The sequence below is a fragment of the Lepus europaeus genome, unplaced genomic scaffold (assembly GCF_033115175.1).
Source record: "Lepus europaeus isolate LE1 unplaced genomic scaffold, mLepTim1.pri SCAFFOLD_35, whole genome shotgun sequence".
Taxonomy (NCBI): domain Eukaryota; kingdom Metazoa; phylum Chordata; class Mammalia; order Lagomorpha; family Leporidae; genus Lepus; species Lepus europaeus.
In genome coordinates, this window is record NW_026909223.1 from 697,146 (window position 1) to 724,716 (window position 27,571).

Genomic DNA, 27,571 nt, shown 5'->3' on the forward strand with positions numbered 1-27,571 from the left:
ACCCGACCCTGGAGCCCCCTGGCCAGATGCAGCCACAGGGAACGGGGGTTCTTTGTTGGCAGGCCCCATTCCCGAAGCATCCACGGGCACTTCCCGAAGGGCTGACACCTGCTGCGCCTCAGCAGCCAGCCAACCTCCCTCCCTCTGGTCGGGCACTGCAAGCCACACAGCCACTTGTGTCCCCTGTGTCCCTCCCTGGAGGCCGCAGCGCGTTTTGGGTTTTGGCGCGGACGGGCCCCTCTCGGCTTCCGTAGTCCATTTGCCCCCGGAGCCTGCCAGACCCCTGGGTCTAGGAGGCTGCCCAGGGGCGCTGCCAACAGCCCCCAGGTGCTGGCTAGCTGCAGCAGCCGGCCACGGGGGAGCACACACACCTGCGGGTGTCCACAGGCCGCACACACGGACTGCCCCGTGCTTTCCGGCGTTGCAAATAGGTCCCCGGGAACCCCGCCATCCCTAGGGGCTTGTCGGGCGGGGCCGACGCTCGGTGGGTGAGTGGGGAGGGCTGCTGCTGGCACACACCCACTCCTGAAGCCCACTGGGGCGGTCCAAGGGCGAGGAGCTCGGAGCTCGGTCAGGGCTGTCCCAGCAGAACTTTTTGAGGGTGGACGGACACGCCCGCGGGCAATCAGGTGTTGCGGGCAGGCCCCGGGGGCAGGCCCTGCTGAGTCCCCGAGTGCCACCTGGGTTCCTGCCACCACCCTTGGGCCGGGATGAGGTGCCACCTTGTGCGTAGAAGCCCTGCACACAGGCAAGAAGCCCCCCAGGCCCGCGGCGCACCCGACCCTGGAGCCCCCTGGCCGGATGCAGCCACAGGGAATAGGGGTTCTGAGTTGGCAGGCCCCATTCCCGAAGCATCCACGGGCACTTCCCGAAGGGCTGACACTTGCTGCGCCTCAGCAGCCAGCCAACCTCCCTCCCTCTGGTCGGGCACTGCAAGCCACACAGCCACTTGTGTCCCCTGTGTCCCTCCCTGGAGGCCGCAGCGTGTTTTGGGTTTTGGCGCGGACGGGCCCCTCTCGGCTTCCGTAGTCCATTTGCCCCCGGAGCCTGCCAGACCCCTGGCTCTAGGAGGCTGCCCAGGGGCGCTGCCAACAGCCGCCAGGTGCTGGCTAGCCGCCTCGGCCGGCCACGGGGTGAGCACACACACCTGCGGGTGTCCCCGGGCCGCACACACGAACTGCCCCGCGCTTCCTGGTGTTGCAAATAGGCCCCCCGGGAAGCCCCGCCCGCCCTAGGGTCTTGTCGGGTGGGGCCGACGCAAGGTGGTTGACTGGGGAGGGCTGCTGCTGGCACACACCCACTCCTGAAGCCCACTGGGGCGGTCCAAGGGCGAGGAGCTCGGAGCTCGGTCAGGGCTGTCCCAGCAGAACTTTGTGAGGGTGGACGGACACGCCCGCGGGCAATCAGGTGTTGCGGGCAGGCCCCGGGGGCAGGCCCTGCTGAGTCCCCGAGCGCCACCTGGGTTCCTGCCACCACCCTTGGGCCGGGATGAGGTGCCACCTTGTGCGTAGAAGCCCTGCACACAGGCAAGAAGCCCCCCAGGCCCGCGGCGCACCCGACCCTGGAGCCCCCTGGCCAGATGCAGCCACACGGAATGGGGGTTCTTTGTTGGCAGGCCCCATTCCCGAAGCATCCACGGGCACTTCCCGAAGGGCTGACACCTGCTGCGCCTCAGCAGCCAGCCAACCTCCCTCCCTCTGGTCGGGCACTGCAAGCCACACAGCCACTTGTGTCCCCTGTGTCCCTCCCTGGAGGCCGCAGCGCGTTTTGGGTTTTGGCGCGGACGGGCCCCTCTCGGCTTCCGTAGTCCATTTGCCCCCGGAGCCTGCCAGACCCCTGGCTCTAGGAGGCTGCCCAGGGGCGCTGCCAACAGCCCCCAGGTGCTGGCTAGCCGCAGCAGCCGGCCACGGGGGAGCACACACACCTGCGGGTGTCCCCAGGCCGCACACACGGACTGCCCCGTGCTTTCCGGCGTTGCAAATAGGTCCCCCGGGAAGCCCCGCCATCCCTAGGGGCTTGTCGGGCGGGGCCGACGCACGGTGGGTGAGTGGGGAGGGCTGCTGCTGGCACACACCCACTCCTGAAGCCCACTGGGGCGGTCCAAGGGCGAGGAGCTCGGAGCTCGGTCAGGGCTGTCCCAGCAGAACTTTTTGAGGGTGGACGGACACGCCCGCGGGCAATCAGGTGTTGCGGGCAGGCCCCGGGGGCAGGCCCTGCTGAGTCCCCGAGCGCCACCTGGGTTCCTGCCACCACCCTTGGGCCGGGATGAGGTGCCACCTTGTGCGTAGAAGCCCTGCACACAGGCAAGAAGCCCCCCAGGCCCGCGGCGCACCCGACCCTGGAGCCCCCTGGCCGGCTGCAGCCACAGGGAACGGGGGTTCTGAGTTGGCAGGCCCCATTCCCGAAGCATCCACGGGCACTTCCCGAAGGGCTGACACCTGCTGCGCCTCAGCAGCCAGCCAACCTCCCTCCCTCTGGTCGGGCACTGCAAGCCACACAGCCACTTGTGTCCCCTGTGTCCCTCCCTGGAGGCCGCAGCGCGTTTTGGGTTTTGGCGCGGACGGGCCCCTCTCGGCTTCCGTAGTCCATTTGCCCCCGGAGCCTGCCAGACCCCTGGCTCTAGGAGGCTGCCCAGGGGCGCTGCCAACAGCCCCCAGGTGCTGGCTAGCCGCAGCAGCCGGCCACGGGGGAGCACACACACCTGCGGGTGTCCCCAGGCCGCACACACGGACTGCCCCGTGCTTTCCGGCGTTGCAAATAGGTCCCCCGGGAAGCCCCGCCATCCCTAGGGGCTTGTCGGGCGGGGCCGACGCTCGGTGGGTGAGTGGGGAGGGCTGCTGCTGGCACACACCCACTCCTGAAGCCCACTGGGGCGGTCCAAGGGCGAGGAGCTCGGAGCTCGGTCAGGGCTGTCCCAGCAGAACTTTTTGAGGGTGGACGGACACGCCCGCGGGCAATCAGGTGTTGCGGGCAGGCCCCGGGGGCAGGCCCTGCTGAGTCCCCGAGCGCCACCTGGGTTCCTGCCACCACCCTTGGGCCGGGATGAGGTGCCACCTTGTGCGTAGAAGCCCTGCACACAGGCAAGAAGCCCCCCAGGCCCGCGGCGCACCCGACCCTGGAGCCCCCTGGCCGGATGCAGCCACAGGGAACGGGGGTTCTGAGTTGGCAGGCCCCATTCCCGAAGCATCCACGGGCACTTCCCGAAGGGCTGACACTTGCTGCGCCTCAGCAGCCAGCCAACCTCCCTCCCTCTGGTCGGGCACTGCAAGCCACACAGCCACTTGTGTCCCCTGTGTCCCTCCCTGGAGGCCGCAGCGCGTTTTGGGTTTTGGCGCGGACGGGCCCCTCTCGGCTTCCGTAGTCCATTTGCCCCCGGAGCCTGCCAGACCCCTGGCTCTAGGAGGCTGCCCAGGGGCGCTGCCAACAGCCGCCAGGTGCTGGCTAGCCGCCTCGGCCGGCCACGGGGGGAGCACACACACCTGCGGGTGTCCCCGGGCCGCACACACGAACTGCCCCGCGCTTCCTGGTGTTGCAAATAGGCCCCCCGGGAAGCCCCGCCCGCCCTAGGGGCTTGTCGGGTGGGGCCGACGCAAGGTGGTTGACTGGGGAGGGCTGCTGCTGGCACACACCCACTCCTGAAGCCCACTGGGGCGGTCCAAGGGCGAGGAGCTCGGAGCTCGGTCAGGGCTGTCCCAGCAGAACTTTGTGAGGGTGGACGGACACGCCCGCGGGCAATCAGGTGTTGCAGGCAGGACCCGGGGGCAGGCCCTGCTGAGTCCCCGAGCGCCACCTGGGTTCCTGCCACCACCCTTGGGCCGGGATGAGGTGCCACCTTGTGCGTAGAAGCCCTGCACACAGGCAAGAAGCCCCCCAGGCCCGCGGCGCACCCGACCCTGGAGCCCCCTGGCCGGATGCAGCCACAGGGAACGGGGGTTCTTTGTTGTCAGGCCCCATTCCCGAAGCATCCACAGGCACTTCCCGAAGGGCTGACACCTGCTGCGCCTCAGCAGCCAGCCAACCTCCCTCCCTCTGGTCGGGCACTGCAAGCCACACAGCCACTTGTGTCCCCTGTGTCCCTCCCTGGAGGCCGCAGCGCGTTTTGGGTTTTGGCGCGGACGGGCCCCTCTCGGCTTCCGTAGTCCATTTGTCCCCGGAGCCTGCCAGACCCCTGGCTCTAGGAGGCTGCCCAGGGGCGCTGCCAACAGCCCCCAGGTGCTGGCTAGCCGCCTCAGCCGGCCACGGGGGGAACACACACACCTGCGGGTGTCCCCGGGACGCACACACGAACTGCCCTGCGCTTCCTGGCGTTGCAAATAGGCCCCCCGGGAAGCCCCTCCCGCCCTAGGGTCTTGTCGGGTGGGGCCGACGCAAGGTGGTTGACTGGGGAGGGCTGCTGCTGGCACACACCCACTCCTGAAGCCCACTGGGGCGGTCCAAGGGCGAGGAGCTCGGAGCTCGGTCAGGGCTGTCCCAGCAGAACTTTTTGAGGGTGGACGGACACGCCCGCGGGCAATCAGGTGTTGCGGGCAGGCCCCGGGGGCAGGCCCTGCTGAGTCCCCGAGCGCCACCTGGGTTCCTGCCACCACCCTTGGGCCGGGATGAGGTGCCACCTTGTGCGTAGAAGCCCTGCACACAGGCAAGAAGCCCCCCAGGCCCGCGGCGCACCCGACCCTGGAGCCCCCTGGCCAGATGCAGCCACAGGGAATGGGGGTTCTTTGTTGGCAGGCCCCATTCCCGAAGCATCCACGGGCACTTCCCGAAGGGCTGACACCTGCTGCGCCTCAGCAGCCAGCCAACCTCCCTCCCTCTGGTCGGGCACTGCAAGCCACACAGCCACTTGTGTCCCCTGTGTCCCTCCCTGGAGGCCGCAGCGCGTTTTGGGTTTTGGCGCGGACGGGCCCCTCTCGGCTTCCGTAGTCCATTTGCCCCCGGAGCCTGCCAGACCCCTGGCTCTAGGAGGCTGCCCAGGGGCGCTGCCAACAGCCCCCAGGTGCTGGCTAGCCGCAGCAGCCGGCCACGGGGGAGCACACACACCTGCGGGTGTCCCCAGGCCGCACACACGGACTGCCCCGTGCTTTCCGGCGTTGCAAATAGGTACCCCGGGAAGCCCTGCCATCCCTAGGGGCTTGTCGGGCGGGGCCGACGCACGGTGGGTGAGTGGGGAGGGCTGCTGCTGGCACACACCCACTCCTGAAGCCCACTGGGGCGGTCCAAGGGCGAGGAGCTCGGAGCTCGGTCAGGGCTGTCCCAGCAGAACTTTTTGAGGGTGGACGGACACGCCCGCGGGCAATCAGGTGTTGCGGGCAGGCCCCGGGGGCAGGCCCTGCTGAGTCCCCGAGCGCCACCTGGGTTCCTGCCACCACCCTTGAGCCGGGATGAGGTGCCACCTTGTGCGTAGAAGCCCTGCACACAGGCAAGAAGCCCCCCAGGCCCGCGGCGCACCCGACCCTGGAGCCCCCTGGCCGGCTGCAGCCACAGGGAACGGGGGTTCTGAGTTGGCAGGCCCCATTCCCGAAGCATCCACGGGCACTTCCCGAAGGGCTGACACTTGCTGCGCCTCAGCAGCCAGCCAACCTCCCTCCCTCTGGTCGGGCACTGCAAGCCACACAGCCACTTGTGTCCCCTGTGTCCCTCCCTGGAGGCCGCAGCGCGTTTTGGGTTTTGGCGCGGACGGGCCCCTCTCGGCTTCCGTAGTCCATTTGCCCCCGGAGCCTGCCAGACCCCTGGCTCTAGGAGGCTGCCCAGGGGCGCTGCCAACAGCCCCCAGGTGCTGGCTAGCCGCAGCAGCCGGCCACGGGGGTGCACACACACCTGCGGGTGTCCCCGGGCCGCACACACGGACTGCCCCGCGCTTCCCGATGTTGCAAATAGGCCCCCTGGGAAGCCCCGCCCGCCCTAGGGGCTTGTCGGGTGGGGCCGACGCAAGGTGGTTGACTGGGGAGGGCTGCTGCTGGCACACACCCACTCCTGAAGCCCACTGGGGCGGTCCAAGGGCGATGAGCTCGGAGCTCGGTCAGGGCTGTCCCAGCAGAACTTTTTGAGGGTGGACGGACACGCCCGCGGGCAATCAGTTGTTGCGGGCAGGCCCCGGGGGCAGGCCCTGCTGAGTCCCCGAGCGCCACCTGGGTTCCTGCCACCACCCTTGGGCCGGGATGAGGTGTCACCTTGTGCGTAGAAGCCCTGCACACAGGCAAGAAGCCCCCCAGGCCCGCGGCGCACCCGACCCTGGAGCCCCCTGGCCGGCTGCAGCCACAGGGAACGGGGGTCCTGAGTTGGCAGGCCCCATTCCCGAAGCATCCACGGGCACTTCCCGAAGGGCTGACACCTGCTGCGCCTCAGCAGCCAGCCAACCTCCCTCCCTCTGGTCGGGCACTGCAAGCCACACAGCCACTTGTGTCCCCTGTGTCCCTCCCTGAAGGCTGCAGCGCGTTTTGGGTTTTGGCGCAGACGGGCCCCTCTCGACTTCCGTAGTCCATTTGCCCCCGGAGCCTGCCAGACCCCTGGCTCTAGGAGGCTGCCCAGGGGCGCTGCCAACAGCCCCCAGGTGCTGGCTAGCCGCAGCAGCCGGCCACGGGGGAGCACACACACCTGCGGGTGTCCCCAGGCCGCACACACGGACTGCCCCGTGCTTCCCGGCGTTGCAAATAGGTCCCCCGGGAAGCCCCGCCGTCCCTAGGGGCTTGTCGGGCGGGGCCGACGCACGGTGGGTGAGTGGGGAGGGCTGCTGCTGGCACACACCCACTCCTGAAGCCCACTGGGGCGGTCCAAGGGCGAGGAGCTCGGAGCTCGGTCAGGGCTGTCCCAGCAGAACTTTGTGAGGGTGGACGGACACGCCCGCGGGCAATCAGGTGTTGCGGGCAGGCCCCGGGGGCAGGCCCTGCTGAGTCCCCGAGCGCCACCTGGGTTCCTGCCACCACCCTTGGGCCGGGATGAGGTGCCACCTTGTGCGTAGAAGCCCTGCACACAGGCAAGAAGCCCCCCAGGCCCGCGGCGCACCCGACCCTGGAGCCCCCTGGCCGGATGCAGCCACAGGGAACGGGGGTTCTGAGTTGGCAGGCCCCATTCCCGAAGCATCCACGGGCATTTCCCGAAGGGCTGACACTTGCTGCGCCTCAGCAGCCAGCCAACCTCCCTCCCTCTGGTCGGGCACTGCAAGCCACACAGCCACTTGTGTCCCCTGTGTCCCTCCCTGGAGCCCCAGCGCGTTTTGGGTTTTGGCGCGGACGGGCCCCTCTCGGCTTCCGTAGTCCATTTGCCCCCGGAGCCTGCCAGACCCCTGGCTCTAGGAGGCTGCCCAGGGGCGCTGCCAACAGCCCCCAGGTGCTGGCTAGCCGCCTCGGCCGGCCACGGGGGAGCACACACACCTGCGGGTGTCCCCGGGCCGCACACACGGACTGCCCCGCGCTTCCCGATGTTGCAAATAGGCCCCCCGGGAAGCCCCGCCTGCCCTAGGGGCTTGTCGGGTGGGGCCAACGCAAGGTGGTTGACTGGGGAGGGCTGCTGCTGGCACACACCCACTCCTGAAGCCCACTGGGGCGGTCCAAGGGCGATGAGCTCGGAGCTCGGTCAGGGCTGTCCCAGCAGAACTTTTTGAGGGTGGACGGACACGCCCGCGGGCAATCAGGTGTTGCGGGCAGGCCCCGGGGGCAGGCACTGCTGAGTCCCCGAGCGCCACCTGGGTTCCTGCCACCACCCTTGGGCCGGGATGAGGTGTCACCTTGTGCGTAGAAGCCCTGCACACAGGCAAGAAGCCCCCCAGGCCCGCGGCGCACCCGACACTTGAGCCCCCTGGGCGGATGCAGCCACAGGGAACGGGGGTTAAGAGTTGGCAGGCCCCATTCCCGAAGCATCCACGGGCACTTCCCGAAGGGCTGACACCTGCTGCGCCTCAGCAGCCAGCCAACCTCCCTCCCTCTGGTCGGGCACTGCAAGCCACACAGCCACTTGTGTCCCCTGTGTCCCTGCCTGGAGGCTGCAGCGCCTTTTGGGTTTTGGCGCAGACGGGCCCCTCTCGACTACCGTAGTCCATTTGCCCCCGGAGCCTGCCAGACCCCTGGCTCTAGGAGGCTGCCCAGGGGCGCTGCCAACAGCCCCCAGGTGCTGGCTAGCCGCAGCAGCCGGCCACGGGGGAGCACACACACCTGCGGGTGTCCCCAGGCCGCACACACGGACTGCCCCGTGCCTCCCGGCGTTGCAAATAGGTCCCCCGGGAAGCCCCGCCCGCCCTAGGGGCTTGTCGGGAGGGGCCGACGCAAGGTGGTTGACTGGGGAGGGCTGCTGCTGGCACACACCCACTCCTGAAGCCCACTGGGGCGGTCCAAGGGCGAGGAGCTCAGTGCTCGGTCAGGGCTGTCCCAGCAGAACTTTTTGAGGGTGGATGGACACGCCCGCGGGCAATCAGGTGTTGCGGGCAGGCCCCGGGGGCAGGCCCTGCTGAGTCCCCGAGCGCCACCTGGGTTCCTGCCACCACCCTTGGGCCGGGAAGAGGTGCCACCTTGTGCGTAGAAGCCCTGCACACAGGCAAGAACCCCCCCAGGCCCGAGGCGCACCCGACCCTGGAGCCCCCTGGCCGGATGCAGCCACAGGGAACGGGGGTTCTTTGTTGGCAGGCCCCATTCCCGAAGCATCCACGGGCACTTCCCGAAGGGCTGACACCTGCTGCGCCTCAGCAGCCAGCCAACCTCCCTCCCTCTGGTCGGGCACTGCAAGCCACACAGCCACTTGTGTCCCCTGTGTCCCTCCCTGGAGGCCGCAGCGCGTTTTGGGTTTTGGCGCGGACGGGCCCCTCTCGGCTTCCGTAGTCCATTTGCCCCCAGGCCCTGCCAGACCCCTGGCTCTAGGAGGCTGCCCAGGGGCGCTGCCAACAGCCCCCAGGTGCTGGCTAGCCGCCTCGGCCGGCCACGGGGGGAGCACACACACCTGCGGGTGTCCCCGGGCCGCACACACGAACTGCCCCGTGCTTCCCGGCGTTTGCAAATAGGCCCCCGGGAAGCCCCGCCCGCCCTAGGGGCTTGTCGGGTGGGGCCGATGCAATGTGGTTGACTGGGGAGGGCTGCTGCTGGCACACACCCACTCCTGAAGCCCACTGGGGCGGTCCAAGGGCGAGGAGCTCGGAGCTCGGTCAGGGCTGTCCCAGCAGAACTTTTTGAGGGTGGACGGACACGCCCGCGGGCAATCAGGTGTTGCGGGCAGGCCCCGGGGGCAGGCCCTGCTGTGTCCCCGAGCGCCACCTGGGTTCCTGCCACCACCCTTGGGCCGGGATGAGGTGCCACCTTGTGCGGAGAAGCCCTGCACACAGGCAAGAAGCCCCCCAGGCCCGCGGCGCACCCGACCCTGGAGCCCCCTGGGCGGATGCAGCCACAGGGAACGGGGGTTCTGAGTTGGCAGGCCCCATTCCCGAAGCATCCACGGGCACTTCCCGAAGGGCTGACACCTGCTGCGCCTCAGCAGCCAGCCAACCTCCCTCCCTCTGGTCGGGCACTGCAAGCCACACAGCCACTTGTGTCCCCTGTGTCCCTCCCTGGAGGCTGCAGCGCGTTTTGGGTTTTGGCGCAGACGGGCCCCTCTCGACTTCCGTAGTCCATTTGCCCCCGGAGCCTGCCAGACCCCTGGCTCTAGGAGGCTGCCCAGGGGCGCTGCCAACAGCCCCCAGGTGCTGGCTAGCCGCAGCAGCCGGCCACGGGGGAGCACACACACCTGCGGGTGTCCCCAGGCCGCACACACGGACTGCCCCGTGCTTCCCGGCGTTGCAAATAGGTCCCCCGGGAAGCCCCGCCGTCCCTAGGGGCTTGTCGGGCGGGGCCGACGCACGGTGGGTGAGTGGGGAGGGCTGCTGCTGGCACACACCCACTCCTGAAGCCCACTGGGGCGGTCCAAGGGCGAGGAGCTCGGAGCTCAGTCAGGGCTGTCCCAGCAGAACTTTTTGAGGGTGGACGGACACGCCCGCGGGCAATCAGGTGTTGCGGGCAGGCCCCGGGGGCAGGCCCTGCTGAGTCCCCGAGCGCCACCTGGGTTCCTGCCACCACCCTTGGGCCGGGATGAGGTGCCACCTTGTGCGTAGAAGCCCTGCACACAGGCAAGAAGCCCCCCAGGCCCGCGGCGCACCCGACCCTGGAGCCCCCTGGCCGGATGCAGCCACAGGGAACGGGGGTTCTTTGTTGGCAGGCCCCATTCCCGAAGCATCCACAGGCACTTCCCGAAGGGCTGACACCTGCTGCGCCTCAGCAGCCAGCCAACCTCCCTCCCTCTGGTCGGGCACTGCAAGCCACGCAGCCACTTGTGTCCCCTGTGTCCCTCCCTGGAGGCCGCAGCGCGTTTTGGGTTTTGGCGCGGACGGGCCCCTCTCGGCTTCCGTAGTCCATTTGTCCCCGGAGCCTGCCAGACCCCTGGCTCTAGGAGGCTGCCCAGGGGCGCTGCCAACAGCCCCCAGGTGCTGGCTAGCCGCCTCGGCCGGCCACGGGGGGAACACACACACCTCCGGGTGTCCCCGGGCCGCACACACGAACTGCCCCGCGCTTCCTGGCATTGCAAATAGGCCCCCCGGGAAGCCCCTCCCGCCCTAGGGTCTTGTCGGGTGGGGCCGACGCACGGTGGTTGACTGGAGAGGGCTGCTGCTGGCACACACCCACTCCTGAAGCCCACTGGGGCGGTCCAAGTGCGAGGAGCTCGGAGCTCGGTCAGGGCTGTCCCAGCAGAACTTTTTGAGGGTGGACGGACACGCCCGCGGGCAATCAGGTGTTGCGGGCAGGCCCCGGGGGCAGGCCCTGCTGAGTCCCCGAGCGCCACCTGGATCCTACCACCACCCTTGGGCCGGGATGAGGTGCCACCTTGTGCGTAGAAGCCCTGCACACAGGCAAGAAGCCCCCCAGGCCCGCGGCGCACCCGACCCTGGAGCCCCCTGGCCGGATGCAGCCACAGGGAACGGGGGTTCTTTGTTGGCAGGCCCCATTCCCGAAGCATCCACGGGCACTTCCCGAAGGGCTGACACCTGCTGCGCCTCAGCAGCCAGCCAACCTCCCTCCCTCTGGTCGGGCACTGCAAGCCACACAGCCACTTGTGTCCCCTGTGTCCCTCCCTGGAGGCCGCAGCGCGTTTTGGGTTTTGGCGCGGACGGGCCCCTCTCGGCTTCTGTAGTCCATTTGCCCCCGGGCCCTGCCAGACCCCTGGCTCTAGGAGACTGCCCAGGGGCGCTGCCAACAGCCCCCAGGTGCTGGCTAGCCGCCTCGGCCGGCCACGGGGGGAGCACACACACCTGCGGGTGTCCCCGGGCCGCACACACGAACTGCCCCGCGCTTCCTGGCGTTGCAAATAGGCCCCCGGGAAGCCCCGCCCGCCCTAGGGGCTTGTCGGGTGGGGCCGACGCAATGTGGTTGACTGGGGAGGGCTGCTGCTGGCACACACCCACTCCTGAAGCCCACTGGGGCGGTCCAAGGGCGAGGAGCTCGGAGCTCGGTCAGGGCTGTCCCAGCAGAACTTTTTGAGGGTGGACGGACACGCCCGCGGGCAATCAGGTGTTGCGGGCAGGCCCCGGGGGCAGGCCCTGCTGAGTCCCCGAGCGCCACCTGGGTTCCTGCCACCACCCTTGGGCCGGGATGAGGTGCCACCTTGTGCGTAGAAGCCCTGCACACAGGCAAGAAGCCCCCCAGGCCCGCGGCGCACCCGACCCTGGAGCCCCCTGGCCGGATGCAGCCACAGGGAACGGGGGTTCTGAGTTGGCAGGCCCCATTCCCGAAGCATCCACGGGCACTTCCCGAAGGGCTGACACTTGCTGTGCCTCAGCAGCCAGCCAACCTCCCTCCCTCTGGTCGGGCACTGCAAGCCACACAGCCACTTGTGTCCCCTGTGTCCCTCCCTGGAGGCCGCAGCGCGTTTTGGGTTTTGGCGCGGACGGGCCCCTCTCGGCTTCCGTAGTCCATTTGCCCCCGGAGCCTGCCAGACCCCTGGCTCTAGGAGGCTGCCCAGGGGCGCTGCCAACAGCCCCCAGGTGCTGGCTAGGCGCCTCGACCGGCCACGGGGGGAGCACACACACCTGCGGGTGTCCCCGGGCCGCACACACGAACTGCCCCGCGCTTCCTGGCGTTGCAAATAGGCCCCCCGGGAAGCCCCGCCCGCCCTAGGGGCTTGTCGGGTGGGGCCGACGCAAGGTGGTTGACTGGGGAGGGCTGCTGCGGGCACACACCCGCTCCTGAAGCCCACTGGGGCGGTCCAAGGGCGAGGAGCTCGGAGCTCGGTCAGGGCTGTCCCAGCAGAACTTTTTGAGGGTGGACGGACACGCCCGCAGGCAATCAGGTGTTGCGGGCAGGCCCCGGGGGCAGGCCCTGCTGAGTCCCCGAGCGCCACCTGGGTTCCTGCCACCACCCTTGGGCCGGGATGAGGTGCCACCTTGTGCGTAGAAGCCCTGCACACAGGCAAGAAGCCCCCCAGGCCCGCGGCGCACCCGACCCTGGAGCCCCCTGGCCGGATGCAGCCACAGGGAACGGGGGTTCTGAGTTGGCAGGCCCCATTCCCGAAGCATCCACGGGCACTTCCCGAAGGGCTGACACCTGCTGCGCCTCAGCAGCCAGCCAACCTCCCTCCCTCTGGTCGGGCACTGCAAGCCACACAGCCACTTGTGTCCCCTGTGTCCCTCCCTGGAGGCCGCAGCGCGTTTTGGGTTTTGGCGCGGACGGGCCCCTCTCGGCTTCCGTAGTCCATTTGCCCCCGGAGCCTGCCAGACCCCTGGCTCTAGGAGGCTGCCCAGGGGCGCTGCCAACAGCCCCCAGGTGCTGGCTAGCCGCCTCGGCCGGCCACGGGGGGAGCACACACACATGCGGGTGTCCCCGGGCCGCACACACGAACTGCCCCGCGCTTCCTCGCGCTGCAAATAGGCCCCCCGGGAAGCCCCGCCCGCCCTAGGGGCTTGTCGGGTGGGGCCGATGCACGGTGGTTGACTGGGGAGGGCTGCTGCTGGCACACACCCACTCCTGAAGCCCACTGGGGCGGTCCAAGGGCGAGGAGCTCAGAGCTCGGTCAGGGCTGTCCCAGGAGAACTTTTTGAGGGTGGACGGACACGCCCGCAGGCAATCAGGTGTTGCGGGCAGGCCCCGGGGGCAGGCCCTGCTGAGTCCCCGAGCGCCACCTGGGTTCCTGCCACCACCCTTGGGCCGGGATGAGGTGCCACCTTGTGCGTAGAAGCCCTGCACACAGGCAAGAAGCCCCCCAGGCCCGCGGCGCACCTGACCCTGGAGCCCCCTGGCCGGATGCAGCCACAGGGAACAGGGGTTCTTTGTTGGCAGGCCCCATTCCCGAAGCATCCACGGGCACTTCCCGAAGGGCTGACACCTGCTGCGCCTCAGCAGCCAGCCAACCTCCCTCCCTCTGGTCGGGCACTGCAAGCCACACAGCCACTTGTGTCCCCTGTGTCCCTCCCTGGAGGCCGCAGCGCGTTTTGGGTTTTGGCGCGGACGGGCCCCTCTCGGCTTCCGTAGTCCATTTGCCCCCGGAGCCTGCCAGACCCGTGGCTCTAGGAGGCTGCCCAGGGGCGCTGCCAACAGCCCCCAGGTGCTGGCTAGCCGCCTCGGCCGGCCACGGGGGAGCACACACAGCTGCGAGAATCCCCGGGCCGCACACACGGACTGCCCCGCACTTCCCGATGTTGCAAATAGGCCCCCCGGGAAGCCCCGCCCGCCCTAGGGGCTTGTCGGGTGGGGCCGACGCAAGGTGGTTGACTGGGGAGGGCTGCTGCTGGCACACACCCACTCCTGAAGCCCACTGGGGCGGTCCAAGGGCGATGAGCTCGGAGCTCGGTCAGGGCTGTCCCAGCAGAACTTTTTGAGGGTGGACGGACACGCCCGCGGGCAATCAGGTGTTGCGGGCAGGCCCCGGGGGCAGGCCCTGCTGAGTCCCCGAGCGCCACCTGGGTTCCTGCCACCACCCTTGGGCCGGGATGAGGTGCCACCTTGTGCGTAGAAGCCCTGCACACAGGCAAGAAGCCCCCCAGGCCCGCGGCGCACCCGACCCTGGAGCCCCCTGGCCAGATGCAGCCACAGGGAACGGGGGTTCTTTGTTGGCAGGCCCCATTCCCGAAGCATCCACGGGCACTTCCCGAAGGGCTGACACCTGCTGCGCCTCAGCAGCCAGCCAACCTCCCTCCCTCTGGTCGGGCACTGCAAGCCACACAGCCACTTGTGTCCCCTGTGTCCCTCCCTGGAGGCCGCAGCGCGTTTTGGGTTTTGGCGCGGACGGGCCCCTCTCGGCTTCCGTAGTCCATTTGCCCCCGGAGCCTGCCAGACCCCTGGCTCTAGGAGGCTGCCCAGGGGCGCTGCCAACAGCCCCCAGGTGCTGGCTAGCCGCAGCAGCCGGCCACGGGGGAGCACACACACCTGCGGGTGTCCCCAGGCCGCACACACGGACTGCCCCGTGCTTTCCGGCGTTGCAAATAGGTCCCCCGGGAAGCCCCGCCATCCCTAGGGGCTTGTCGGGCGGGGCCGACGCTCGGTGGGTGAGTGGGGAGGGCTGCTGCTGGCACACACCCACTCCTGAAGCCCACTGGGGCGGTCCAAGGGCGAGGAGCTCGGAGCTCGGTCAGGGCTGTCCCAGCAGAACTTTTTGAGGGTGGACGGACACGCCCGCGGGCAATCAGGTGTTGCGGGCAGGCCCCGGGGGCAGGCCCTGCTGAGTCCCCGAGCGCCACCTGGGTTCCTGCCACCACCCTTGGGCCGGGATGAGGTGCCACCTTGTGCGTAGAAGCCCTGCACACAGGCAAGAAGCCCCCCAGGCCCGCGGCGCACCCGACCCTGGAGCCCCCTGTCCAGATGCAGCCACAGGGAACGGGGGTTCTTTGTTGGCAGGCCCCATTCCCGAAGCATCCACGGGCACTTCCCGAAGGGCTGACACCTGCTGCGCCTCAGCAGCCAGCCAACCTCCCTCCCTCTGGTCGGGCACTGCAAGCCACACAGCCACTTGTGTCCCCTGTGTCCCTCCCTGGAGGCCGCAGCGCGTTTTGGGTTTTGGCGCGGACGGGCCCCTCTCGGCTTCCGTAGTCCATTTGCCCCCGGAGCCTGCCAGACCCCTGGCTCTAGGAGGCTGCCCAGGGGCGCTGCCAACAGCCCCCAGGTGCTGGCTAGCCGCAGCAGCCGGCCACGGGGGAGCACACACACCTGCGGGTGTCCCCAGGCCGCACACACGGACTGCCCCGTGCTTTCCGGCGTTGCAAATAGGTCCCCCGGGAAGCCCCGCCATCCCTAGGGGCTTGTCGGGCGGGGCCGACGCTCGGTGGGTGAGTGGGGAGGGCTGCTGCTGGCACACACCCACTCCTGAAGCCCACTGGGGCGGTCCAAGGGCGAGGAGCTCGGAGCTCGGTCAGGGCTGTCCCAGCAGAACTTTTTGAGGGTGGACGGACACGCCCGCGGGCAATCAGGTGTTGCGGGCAGGCCCCGGGGGCAGGCCCTGCTGAGTCCCCGAGCGCCACCTGGGTTCCTGCCACCACCCTTGGGCCGGGATGAGGTGCCACCTTGTGCGTAGAAGCCCTGCACACAGGCAAGAAGCCCCCCAGGCCCGCGGCGCACCCGACCCTGGAGCCCCCTGGCCAGATGCAGCCACAGGGAACGGGGGTTCTTTGTTGGCAGGCCCCATTCCCGAAGCATCCACGGGCACTTCCCGAAGGGCTGACACCTGCTGCGCCTCAGCAGCCAGCCAACCTCCCTCCCTCTGGTCGGGCACTGCAAGCCACACAGCCACTTGTGTCCCCTGTGTCCCTCCCTGGAGGCCGCAGCGCGTTTTGGGTTTTGGCGCGGACGGGCCCCTCTCGGCTTCCGTAGTCCATTTGCCCCCGGAGCCTGCCAGACCCCTGGCTCTAGGAGGCTGCCCAGGGGCGCTGCCAACAGCCCCAGGTGCTGGCTAGCCGCAGCAGCCGGCCACGGGGGAGCACACACACCTAGGGGTGTCCCCAGGCCGCACACACGGACTGCCCCGTGCTTTCCGGCGTTGCAAATAGGTCCCCCGGGAAGCCCCGCCATCCCTAGGGGCTTGTCGGGCGGGGCCGACGCTCGGTGGGTGAGTGGGGAGGGCTGCTGCTGGCACACACCCACTCCTGAAGCCCACTGGGGCGGTCCAAGGGCGAGGAGCTCGGAGCTCGGTCAGGGCTGTCCCAGCAGAACTTTTTGAGGGTGGACGGACACACCCGCGGGCAATCAGGTGTTGCGGGCAGGCCCCGGGGGCAGGCCCTGCTGAGTCCCCGAGCGCCACCTGGGTTCCTGCCACCACCCTTGGGCCGGGATGAGGTGCCACCTTGTGCGTAGAAGCCCTGCACACAGGCAAGAAGCCCCCCAGGCCCGCGGCGCACCCGACCCTGGAGCCCCCTGGCCGGATGCAGCCACAGGGAACGGGGGTTCTTTGTTGGCAGGCCCCATTCCCGAAGCATCCACAGGCACTTCCCGAAGGGCTGACACCTGCTGCGCCTCAGCAGCCAGCCAACCTCCCTCCCTCTGGTCGGGCACTGCAAGCCACACAGCCACTTGTGTCCCCTGTGTCCCTCCCTGGAGGCCGCAGCGCGTTTTGGGTTTTGGCGTGGACGGGCCCCTCTCGGCTTCCGTAGTCCATTTGTCCCCGGAGCCTGCCAGACCCCTGGCTCTAGGAGGCTGCCCAGGGGCGCTGCCAACAGCCCCCAGGTGCTGGCTAGCTGCCTCGGCCGGCCACGGGTGGAACACACACACCTGCGGGTGTCCCCGGGCCGCACACACGAACTGCCCCGCGCTTCCTGGCGTTGCAAATAGGCCCCCCGGGAAGCCCCTCCCGCCCTAGGGTCTTGTCGGGTGGGGCCGATGCAAGGTGGTTGACTGGGGAGGGCTGCTGCTGGCACACACCCTCTCCTGAAGCCCACTGGGGCGGTCCAAGGGCGAGGAGCTCGGAGCTCGGTCAGGGCTGTCCCAGCAGAACTTTTTGAGGGTGGACGGACACGCCCGCGGGCAATCAGGTGTTGCGGGCAGGCCCGGGGGGAAGGCCCTGCTGAGTCCCCGAGCGCCACCTGGGTTCCTGCCACCACCCTTGGGCCGGAATGAGGTGCCACCTTGTGCGTAGAAGCCCTGCACACAGGCAAGAAGCCCCCCAGGCCCGCGGCGCACCCGACCCTGGAGCCCCCTGGCCAGATGCAGCCACAGGGAATGGGGGTTCTTTGTTGGCAGGCCCCATTCCCGAAGCATCCACGGGCACTTCCCGAAGGGCTGACACCTGCTGCGCCTCAGCAGCCAGCCAACCTCCCTCCCTCTGGTCGGGCACTGCAAGCCACACAGCCACTTGTGTCCCCTGTGTCCCTCCCTGGAGGCCGCAGCGCGTTTTGGGTTTTGGCGCGGACGGGCCCCTCTCGGCTTCCGTAGTCCATTTGCCCCCGGAGCCTGCCAGACCCCTGGCTCTAGGAGGCTGCCCAGGGGCGCTGCCAACAGCCCCCAGGTGCTGGCTAGCCGCAGCAGCCGGCCACGGGGGAGCACACACACCTGCGGGTGTCCCCAGGCCGCACACACGGACTGCCCCGCGCTTCCCGATGTTGCAAATAGGCCCCCCGGGAAGCCCCGCCTGCCCTAGGGGCTTGTCGGGCGGGGCCGACGCACGGTGGGTGAGTGGGGAGGGCTGCTGCTGGCACACACCCACTCCTGAAGCCCACTGGGGCGGTCCAAGGGCGAGGAGCTCGGAGCTCGGTCAGGGCTGTCCCAGCAGAACTTTTTGAGGGTGGACGGACACGCCCGCGGGCAATCAGGTGTTGCGGGCAGGCCCCGGGGGCAGGCCCTGCTGAGTCCCCGAGTGCCACCTGGGTTCCTGCCACCACCCTTGGGCCGGGATGAGGTGCCACCTTATGCGTAGAAGCCCTGCACACAGGCAAGAAGCCCCCCAGGCCCGCGGCGCACCCGACCCTGGAGCCCCCTGGCCGGCTGCAGCCACAGGGAACTGGGGTTCTGAGTTGGCAGGCCCCATTCCCGAAGCATCCACGGGCACTTCCCGAAGGGCTGACACTTGCTGCGCCTCAGCAGCCAGCCAACCTCCCTCCCTCTGGTCGGGCACTGCAAGCCACACAGCCACTTGTGTCCCCTGTGTCCCTCCCTGGAGGCCGCAGCGCGTTTTGGGTTTTGGCGCGGACGGGCCCCTCTCGGCTTCCGTAGTCCATTTGCCCCCGGAGCCTGCCAGACCCCTGGCTCTAGGAGGCTGCCCAGGGGCGCTGCCAACAGCCCCCAGGTGCTGGCTAGCCGCCTCGGCCGGCCACGGGGGGAGCACACACACCTGCGGGTGTCCCCGGGCCGCACACACGAACTGCCACGCGCTTCCTGGCGTTGCAAATAGGCCCCCCGGGAAGCCCCGCCCGCCCTAGGGGCTTGTCGGGTGGGGCCGACGCAAGGTGGTTGACTGGGGAGGGCTGCTGCTGGCACACACCCACTCCTGAAGCCCACTGGGGCGGTCCAAGTGTGAGGAGCTCGGAGCTCGGTCAGGGCTGTCCCAGCAGAACTTTGTGAGGGTGGACGGACACGCCCGCGGGCAATCAGGTGTTGCGGGCAGGCCCCGGGGGCAGGCCCTGCTGAGTCCCCGAGCGCCACCTGGGTTCCTGCCACCACCCTTGGGCCGGGATGAGGTGCCACCTTGTGCGTAGAAGCCCTGCACACAGGCAAGAAGCCCCCCAGGCCCGCGGCGCACCCGACCCTGGAGCCCCCTGGCCAGATGCAGCCACAGGGAACGGGGGTTCTTTGTTGGTAGGCCCCATTCCCGAAGCATCCACGGGCACTTCCCGAAGGGCTGACACCTGCTGCGCCTCAGCAGCCAGCCAACCTCCCTCCCTCTGGTCGGGCACTGCAAGCCACACAGCCACTTTTGTCCCCTGTGTCCCTCCCTGGAGGCCGCAGCGCGTTTTGGGTTTTGGCGCGGACGGGCCCCTCTCGGCTTCCGTAGTCCATTTGCCCCCGGAGCCTGCCAGACCCCTGGCTCTAGGAGGCTGCCCAGGGGCGCTGCCAACAGCCCCCAGGTGCTGGCTAGCCGCCTCGGCCGGCCACGGGGGAGCACACACACCTGCGAGTGTCCCCGGGCCGCACACACGGACTGCCCCGCGCTTCCCGATGTTGCAAATAGGCCCCCCGGGAAGCCCCGCCCGCCCTAGGGGCTTGTCGGGTGGGGCCGACGCTCGGTGGGTGAGTGGGGAGGGCTGCTGCTGCCACACACCCACTCCTGAAGCCCACTGGGGCGGTCCAAGGGCGAGGAGCTCGGAGCTCGGTCAGGGCTGTCCCAGCAGAATTTGTTCAGGGTGGACGGACACGCCCGCGGGCAATCAGGTGTTGCGGGCAGGCCCCGGGGGCAGGCCCTGCTGAGTCCCCGAGCGCCACCTGGGTTCCTGCCACCACCCTTGGGCCGGGATGAGGTGTCACCTTGTGCGTAGAAGCCCTGCACAAAGGCAAGAAGCCCCCCAGGCCCGCGGCGCACCCGACCCTGGAGCCCCCTGGCCGGCTGCAGCCACAGGGAACGGGGGTTCTGAGTTGGCAGGCCCCATTCCCGAAGCATCCACGGGCACTTCCCGAACGGCTGACACCTGCTGCGCCTCAGCAGCCAGCCAACCTCCCTCCCTCTGGTCGGGCACTGCAAGCCACACAGCCACTTGTGTCCCCTGTGTCCCTCCCTGGAGGCCGCAGCGCATTTTGGGTTTTGGCGCGGACGGGCCCCTCTCGGCTTCCGTAGTCCATTTGCCCCCGGAGCCTGCCAGACCCCTGGCTCTAGGAGGCTGCCCAGGGGCGCTGCCAACAGCCCCCAGGTGCTGGCTAGCCGCCTCGGCCGGCCACGGGGGGAGCACACACACCTGCGGGTGTCCCCGGGCCGCACACACGAACTGCCCCGCGCTTCCTCGCGCTGCAAATAGGCCCCCCGGGAAGCCCCGCCCGCCCTAGGGGCTTGTCAGGTGGGGCCGACGCACGGTGGTTGACTGGGGAGGGCTGCTGCTGGCACACACCCACTCCTGAAGCCCACTGGGGCGGTCCAAGGGCGAGGAGCTCGGAGCTCGGTCAGGGCTGTCCCAGCAGAACTTGTTGAGGGTGGACGGACACGCCCGCAGGCAATCAGGTGTTGCGGGCAGGCCCTGGGGGCAGGCCCTGCTGAGTCCCCGAGCGCCACCTGGGTTCCTGCCACCACCCTTGGGCCGGGATGAGGTGCCACCTTGTGCGTAGAAGCCCTGCACACAGGCAAGAAGCCCCCCAGGCCCGCGGCGCACCTGACCCTGGAGCCCCCTGGCCGGATGCAGCCACAGGGAACAGGGGTTCTTTGTTGGCAGGCCCCATTCCCGAAGCATCCACGGGCACTTCCCGAAGGGCTGACACCTGCTGCGCCTCAGCAGCCAGCCAACCTCCCTCCCTCTGGTCGGGCACTGCAAGCCACACAGCCACTTGTGTCCCCTGTGTCCCTCCCTGGAGGCCGCAGCGCGTTTTGGGTTTTGGCGCGGACGGGCCCCTCTCGGCTTCCGTAGTCCATTTGCCCCCGGAGCCTGCCAGACCCCTGGCTCTAGGAGGCTGCCCAGGGGCGCTGCCAACAGCCCCCAGGTGCTGGCTAGCCGCCTCGGCCGGCCACGGGGGAGCACACACAGCTGCGAGAGTCCCCGGGCCGCACACACGGACTGCCCCGCGCTTCCCGATGTTGCAAATAGGCCCCCCGGGAAGCCCCGCCCGCCCTAGGGGCTTGTCGGGTGGGGCCGACGCAAGGTGGTTGACTGGGGAGGGCTGCTGCTGGCACACACCCACTCCTGAAGCCCACTGGGGCGGTCCAAGGGCGAGGAGCTCGGAGCTCGGTCAGGGCTGTCCCAGCAGAACTTTTTGAGGGTGGACGGACACGCCTGCGGGCAATCAGGTGTTGCGGGCAGGCCCCGGGGGCAGGCCCTGCTGAGTCCCCGAGCGCCACCTGGGTTCCTGCCACCACCCTTGGGCCGGGATGAGGTGCCACCTTGTGCGTAGAAGCCCTGCACACAGGCAAGAAGCCCCCCAGGCCCGCGGCGCACCCGACCCTGGAGCCCCCTGGCCAGATGCAGCCACAGGGAACGGGGGTTCTTTGTTGGCAGGCCCCATTCCCGAGCATCCATGGGCACTTCCCGAAGGGCTGACACCTGCTGCGCCTCAGCAGCCAGCCAACCTCCCTCCCTCTGGTCGGGCACTGCAAGCCACACAGCCACTTGTGTCCCCTGTGTCCCTCCCTGGAGGCCGCAGCGCGTTTTGGGTTTTGGCGCGGACGGGCCCCTCTCGGCTTCCGTAGTCCATTTGCCCCCGGAGCCTGCCAGACCCCTGGCTCTAGGAGGCTGCCCAGGGGCGCTGCCAACAGCCCCCAGGTGCTGGCTAGCCGCAGCAGCCGGCCACGGGGGAGCACACACACCTGCGGGTGTCCCCAGGCCGCACACACGGACTGCCCCGTGCTTTCCGGCGTTGCAAATAGGTCCCCCGGGAAGCCCCGCCATCCCTAGGGGCTTGTCGGGCGGGGCCGACGCTCGGTGGGTGAGTGGGGAGGGCTGCTGCTGGCACACACCCACTCCTGAAGCCCACTGGGGTGGTCCAAGGGCGAGGAGCTCGGAGCTCGGTCAGGGCTGTCCCAGCAGAACTTTTTGAGGGTGGACGGACACGCCCGCGGGCAATCAGGTGTTGCGGGCCGGCCCCGGGGGCAGGCCCTGCTGAGTCCCCGAGCGCCACCTGGGTTCCTGCCACCACCCTTGGGCCGGGATGAGGTGCCACCTTGTGCGTAGAAGCCCTGCACACAGGCAAGAAGCCCCCCAGGCCCGCGGCGCACCCGACCCTGGAGCCCCCTGGCCAGATGCAGCCACAGGGAACGGGGGTTCTTTGTTGGCAGGCCCCATTCCCGAAGCATCCACGGGCACTTCCCGAAGGGCTGACACCTGCTGCGCCTCAGCAGCCAGCCAACCTCCCTCCCTCTGGTCGGGCACTGCAAGCCACACAGCCACTTGTGTCCCCTGTGTCCCTCCCTGGAGGCCGCAGCGCGTTTTGGGTTTTGGCGCGGACGGGCCCCTCTCGGCTTCCGTAGTCCATTTGCCCCCGGAGCCTGCCAGACCCCTGGCTCTAGGAGGCTGCCCAGGGGCGCTGCCAACAGCCCCCAGGTGCTGGCTAGCTGCAGCAGCCGGCCACGGGGGAGCACACACACCTGCGGGTGTCCACAGGCCGCACACACGGACTGCCCCGTGCTTTCCGGCGTTGCAAATAGGTCCCCGGGAACCCCGCCATCCCTAGGGGCTTGTCGGGCGGGGCCGACGCTCGGTGGGTGAGTGGGGAGGGCTGCTGCTGGCACACACCCACTCCTGAAGCCCACTGGGGCGGTCCAAGGGCGAGGAGCTCGGAGCTCGGTCAGGGCTGTCCCAGCAGAACTTTTTGAGGGTGGACGGACACGCCCGCGGGCAATCAGGTGTTGCGGGCAGGCCCCGGGGGCAGGCCCTGCTGAGTCCCCGAGTGCCACCTGGGTTCCTGCCACCACCCTTGGGCCGGGATGAGGTGCCACCTTGTGCGTAGAAGCCCTGCACACAGGCAAGAAGCCCCCCAGGCCCGCGGCGCACCCGACCCTGGAGCCCCCTGGCCGGATGCAGCCACAGGGAATAAGGGTTCTGAGTTGGCAGGCCCCATTCCCGAAGCATCCACGGGCACTTCCCGAAGGGCTGACACTTGCTGCGCCTCAGCAGCCAGCCAACCTCCCTCCCTCTGGTCGGGCACTGCAAGCCACACAGCCACTTGTGTCCCCTGTGTCCCTCCCTGGAGGCCGCAGCGTGTTTTGGGTTTTGGCGCGGACGGGCCCCTCTCGGCTTCCGTAGTCCATTTGCCCCCGGAGCCTGCCAGACCCCTGGCTCTAGGAGGCTGCCCAGGGGCGCTGCCAACAGCCGCCAGGTGCTGGCTAGCCGCCTCGGCCGGCCACGGGGTGAGCACACACACCTGCGGGTGTCCCCGGGCCGCACACACGAACTGCCCCGCGCTTCCTGGTGTTGCAAATAGGCCCCCCGGGAAGCCCCGCCCGCCCTAGGGTCTTGTCGGGTGGGGCCGACGCAAGGTGGTTGACTGGGGAGGGCTGCTGCTGGCACACACCCACTCCTGAAGCCCACTGGGGCGGTCCAAGGGCGAGGAGCTCGGAGCTCGGTCAGGGCTGTCCCAGCAGAACTTTGTGAGGGTGGACGGACACGCCCGCGGGCAATCAGGTGTTGCGGGCAGGCCCCGGGGGCAGGCCCTGCTGAGTCCCCGAGCGCCACCTGGGTTCCTGCCACCACCCTTGGGCCGGGATGAGGTGCCACCTTGTGCGTAGAAGCCCTGCACACAGGCAAGAAGCCCCCCAGGCCCGCGGCGCACCCGACCCTGGAGCCCCCTGGCCGGCTGCAGCCACAGGGAACGGGGGTTCTGAGTTGGCAGGCCCCATTCCCGAAGCATCCACGGGCACTTCCCGAAGGGCTGACACCTGCTGCGCCTCAGCAGCCAGCCAACCTCCCTCCCTCTGGTCGGGCACTGCAAGCCACACAGCCACTTGTGTCCCCTGTGTCCCTCCCTGGAGGCCGCAGCGCGTTTTGGGTTTTGGCGCGGACGGGCCCCTCTCGGCTTCCGTAGTCCATTTGCCCCCGGAGCCTGCCAGACCCCTGGCTCTAGGAGGCTGCCCAGGGGCGCTGCCAACAGCCCCCAGGTGCTGGCTAGCCGCCTCGGCCGGCCACGGGGGGAGCACACACACCTGCGGGTGTCCCCGGGCCGCACACACGAACTGCCCCGCGCTTCCTCGCGCTGCAAATAGGCCCCCCGGGAAGCCCCGCCCGCCCTAGGGGCTTGTCGGGTGGGGCCGACGCACGGTGGTTGACTGGGGAGGGCTGCTGCTGGCACACACCCACTCCTGAAGCCCACTGGGGCGGTCCAAGGGCGAGGAGCTCGGAGCTCGGTCAGGGCTGTCCCAGCAGAACTTGTTGAGGGTGGACGGACACGCCCGCAGGCAATCAGGTGTTGCGGGCAGGCCCTGGGGGCAGGCCCTGCTGAGTCCCCGAGCGCCACCTGGGTTCCTGCCACCACCCTTGGGCCGGGATGAGGTGCCACCTTGTGCGTAGAAGCCCTGCACACAGGCAAGAAGCCCCCCAGGCCCGCGGCGCACCTGACCCTGGAGCCCCCTGGCCGGATGCAGCCACAGGGAACAGGGGTTCTTTGTTGGCAGGCCCCATTCCCGAAGCATCCACGGGCACTTCCCGAAGGGCTGACACCTGCTGCGCCTCAGCAGCCAGCCAACCTCCCTCCCTCTGGTCGGGCACTGCAAGCCACACAGCCACTTGTGTCCCCTGTGTCCCTCCCTGGAGGCCGCAGCGCGTTTTGGGTTTTGGCGCGGACGGGCCCCTCTCGGCTTCCGTAGTCCATTTGCCCCCGGAGCCTGCCAGACCCCTGGCTCTAGGAGGCTGCCCAGGGGCGCTGCCAACAGCCCCCAGGTGCTGGCTAGCCGCCTCGGCCGGCCACGGGGGAGCACACACAGCTGCGAGAGTCCCCGGGCCGCACACACGGACTGCCCCGCGCTTCCCGATGTTGCAAATAGGCCCCCCGGGAAGCCCCGCCCGCCCTAGGGGCTTGTCGGGTGGGGCCGACGCAAGGTGGTTGACTGGGGAGGGCTGCTGCTGGCACACACCCACTCCTGAAGCCCACTGGGGCGGTCCAAGGGCGAGGAGCTCGGAGCTCGGTCAGGGCTGTCCCAGCAGAACTTTTTGAGGGTGGACGGACACGCCTGCGGGCAATCAGGTGTTGCGGGCAGGCCCCGGGGGCAGGCCCTGCTGAGTCCCCGAGCGCCACCTGGGTTCCTGCCACCACCCTTGGGCCGGGATGAGGTGCCACCTTGTGCGTAGAAGCCCTGCACACAGGCAAGAAGCCCCCCAGGCCCGCGGCGCACCCGACCCTGGAGCCCCCTGGCCAGATGCAGCCACAGGGAACGGGGGTTCTTTGTTGGCAGGCCCCATTCCCGAAGCATCCACGGGCACTTCCCGAAGGGCTGACACCTGCTGCGCCTCAGCAGCCAGCCAACCTCCCTCCCTCTGGTCGGGCACTGCAAGCCACACAGCCACTTGTGTCCCCTGTGTCCCTCCCTGGAGGCCGCAGCGCGTTTTGGGTTTTGGCGCGGACGGGCCCCTCTCGGCTTCCGTAGTCCATTTGCCCCCGGAGCCTGCCAGACCCCTGGCTCTAGGAGGCTGCCCAGGGGCGCTGCCAACAGCCCCCAGGTGCTGGCTAGCCGCAGCAGCCGGCCACGGGGGAGCACACACACCTGCGGGTGTCCCCAGGCCGCACACACGGACTGCCCCGTGCTTTCCGGCGTTGCAAATAGGTCCCCCGGGAAGCCCCGCCATCCCTAGGGGCTTGTCGGGCGGGGCCGACGCTCGGTGGGTGAGTGGGGAGGGCTGCTGCTGGCACACACCCACTCCTGAAGCCCACTGGGGTGGTCCAAGGGCGAGGAGCTCGGAGCTCGGTCAGGGCTGTCCCAGCAGAACTTTTTGAGGGTGGACGGACACGCCCGCGGGCAATCAGGTGTTGCGGGCAGGCCCCGGGGGCAGGCCCTGCTGAGTCCCCGAGCGCCACCTGGGTTCCTGCCACCACCCTTGGGCCGGGATGAGGTGCCACCTTGTGCGTAGAAGCCCTGCACACAGGCAAGAAGCCCCCCAGGCCCGCGGCGCACCCGACCCTGGAGCCCCCTGGCCAGATGCAGCCACAGGGAACGGGGGTTCTTTGTTGGCAGGCCCCATTCCCGAAGCATCCACGGGCACTTCCCGAAGGGCTGACACCTGCTGCGCCTCAGCAGCCAGCCAACCTCCCTCCCTCTGGTCGGGCACTGCAAGCCACACAGCCACTTGTGTCCCCTGTGTCCCTCCCTGGAGGCCGCAGCGCGTTTTGGGTTTTGGCGCGGACGGGCCCCTCTCGGCTTCCGTAGTCCATTTGCCCCCGGAGCCTGCCAGACCCCTGGCTCTAGGAGGCTGCCCAGGGGCGCTGCCAACAGCCCCCAGGTGCTGGCTAGCTGCAGCAGCCGGCCACGGGGGAGCACACACACCTGCGGGTGTCCACAGGCCGCACACACGGACTGCCCCGTGCTTTCCGGCGTTGCAAATAGGTCCCCGGGAACCCCGCCATCCCTAGGGGCTTGTCGGGCGGGGCCGACGCTCGGTGGGTGAGTGGGGAGGGCTGCTGCTGGCACACACCCACTCCTGAAGCCCACTGGGGCGGTCCAAGGGCGAGGAGCTCGGAGCTCGGTCAGGGCTGTCCCAGCAGAACTTTTTGAGGGTGGACGGACACGCCCGCGGGCAATCAGGTGTTGCGGGCAGGCCCCGGGGGCAGGCCCTGCTGAGTCCCCGAGCGCCACCTGGGTTCCTGCCACCACCCTTGGGCCGGGATGAGGTGCCACCTTGTGCGTAGAAGCCCTGCACACAGGCAAGAAGCCCCCCAGGCCCGCGGCGCACCCGACCCTGGAGCCCCCTGGCCGGATGCAGCCACAGGGAATAGGGGTTCTGAGTTGGCAGGCCCCATTCCCGAAGCATCCACGGGCACTTCCCGAAGGGCTGACACTTGCTGCGCCTCAGCAGCCAGCCAACCTCCCTCCCTCTGGTCGGGCACTGCAAGCCACACAGCCACTTGTGTCCCCTGTGTCCCTCCCTGGAGGCCGCAGCGTGTTTTGGGTTTTGGCGCGGACGGGCCCCTCTCGGCTTCCGTAGTCCATTTGCCCCCGGAGCCTGCCAGACCCCTGGCTCTAGGAGGCTGCCCAGGGGCGCTGCCAACAGCCGCCAGGTGCTGGCTAGCCGCCTCGGCCGGCCACGGGGTGAGCACACACACCTGCGGGTGTCCCCGGGCCGCACACACGAACTGCCCCGCGCTTCCTGGTGTTGCAAATAGGCCCCCCGGGAAGCCCCGCCCGCCCTAGGGTCTTGTCGGGTGGGGCCGACGCAAGGTGGTTGACTGGGGAGGGCTGCTGCTGGCACACACCCACTCCTGAAGCCCACTGGGGCGGTCCAAGGGCGAGGAGCTCGGAGCTCGGTCAGGGCTGTCCCAGCAGAACTTTGTGAGGGTGGACGGACACGCCCGCGGGCAATCAGGTGTTGCGGGCAGGCCCCGGGGGCAGGCCCTGCTGAGTCCCCGAGCGCCACCTGGGTTCCTGCCACCACCCTTGGGCCGGGATGAGGTGCCACCTTGTGCGTAGAAGCCCTGCACACAGGCAAGAAGCCCCCCAGGCCCGCGGCGCACCCGACCCTGGAGCCCCCTGGCCGGCTGCAGCCACAGGGAACGGGGGTTCTGAGTTGGCAGGCCCCATTCCCGAAGCATCCACGGGCACTTCCCGAAGGGCTGACACCTGCTGCGCCTCAGCAGCCAGCCAACCTCCCTCCCTCTGGTCGGGCACTGCAAGCCACACAGCCACTTGTGTCCCCTGTGTCCCTCCCTGGAGGCCGCAGCGCGTTTTGGGTTTTGGCGCGGACGGGCCCCTCTCGGCTTCCGTAGTCCATTTGCCCCCGGAGCCTGCCAGACCCCTGGCTCTAGGAGGCTGCCCAGGGGCGCTGCCAACAGCCCCCAGGTGCTGGCTAGCCGCCTCGGCCGGCCACGGGGGGAGCACACACACC